Source organism: Brassica oleracea, chromosome C9 (genome assembly GCF_000695525.1).
Source record: "Brassica oleracea var. oleracea cultivar TO1000 chromosome C9, BOL, whole genome shotgun sequence".
Lineage (NCBI taxonomy): Eukaryota > Viridiplantae > Streptophyta > Magnoliopsida > Brassicales > Brassicaceae > Brassica > Brassica oleracea.
In genome coordinates this window covers 13,123,294-13,124,831 of record NC_027756.1, presented here as the reverse complement: position 1 = coordinate 13,124,831, position 1,538 = coordinate 13,123,294, and the positions used below count along the sequence as shown (strand labels likewise).

At 34.0% G+C, this 1,538-nt stretch overlaps 1 pseudogene; it reads left to right on the top strand.

Moving 5' to 3' along the window:
- The first annotated feature begins 849 nt into the window (after positions 1-849).
- Positions 850-1,294, top strand: LOC106314359 (annotated as a pseudogene).
- The last annotated feature ends 244 nt before the right edge of the window (positions 1,295-1,538 follow it).

Genomic DNA, 1,538 nt, shown 5'->3' with positions numbered 1-1,538 from the left:
AAAGTGATCAGGGGAATATAAAAAGAAAAACATGATAGATATGGATTAGATATTGAGAGCTGTACTTCATTTTTACAAACAGTGATTTTTTGTCAACAACAGTAAAATATTTATTTTATATACCCATGTATAGTCATTATTCATTCATGTTTTGATCTTATACAGTTATACATAACCATAAACTTCTGGTGAGTTCTTAACTTACATTCCTCACATTGTTGAAACACAAACACACACACAAAATTGAAACGATGGTTTTGTTTCTTTTGGTAAAAAAATAAAGAATTGTTATAAGTAGAACTTTACCGAATAGTTCTTACAAGGAAGACTTGAATTCCAAGACTGGATTATGATTGGTCCAGTGATCTCCCCAATTGCTCGAAGAATATTATCATAAATTAACTGGTTCTGGTATTGGTGGATTCGATTGGTCTGTGTTGTATAATTATCATCAATACAAAAAAAATTTACTTCCACTTTCGACATACAGTATATATGTTAACACATGTTCAGTTAACATTGACATAAAGCAAGATTTTTAGGGTATTAGTAATAAGACTTGAATTCAGATATCATTAGATCATCTTCAACTCATTTCTTTGTTTTTTAAAATTAAATATAAAAGAAACTATCGAAATATATACAAATAAACTATCCTAGTATAAGACTATTAGTTAAGAGTTAAAATATTAACTAATGTATTAAAGCATGTATTTATCTCGTAAGATATGCACAATTTAATATCTTGAAAACTACATTTATGTGTGTATATAAAGCAGCTCAAATTTATACACAGATCATTACAAAAAAAAACAAATAATAATTAATTAGAAAAAGAGAGAATCAGAGATGAATGCCATGAAGTTTGTTGTCCTTTTGATCTTTGTTGGATTTGTGTGTGCCAATGTTGGCGCAAGGCAGCTCCAGGAAGTGTCCAAAGAGACAAAGTTAGGCATCTCTATTCCCAAAACTGTCACTACCGCCAACGGCATTGGAGCTGAGCTTAACTACGTTTCGGTTACAACTACTGCCAACAATTATGAAAATTCCAATGCTGATGCTGATGCAGGTCCCGGTGGTCCAAGCGGAGGCGGATCTGGAACAGTCGCTAAATCTACCACTGGATCTGTCATTGCAGAAGGTCCCGACAACGTAAGTGCTAGCTAGTTCTACCAGTTATGCTTCCGGTGGCACCACTGCTGGTGCTGCAGCGGATTCCGATAGTGCTGGGGGCAGTGGTACCGCTAGCGGAGTTGCATACAGTGTTGCTGAAGGCAGTACTGGCGAGCCTTGAGCGGTTGGTGATCATGTTCAAGTCTCTGCGTATATTATAAAAAATAGTCTACAAACCCAAACACAATCTCTTTTGTATTCATAAATAAAACTAGAGATTGTCACTTTTTATTAATTATGAAATGTACATGATCTCTGTGTAATGTCTATTACAATAATTACGACCTATTTAGTCTCCGCGAATAATACATTTACATATGTATGTGTTTTCATGGTTTCTGATGACAAAATATACAACTTTGTTA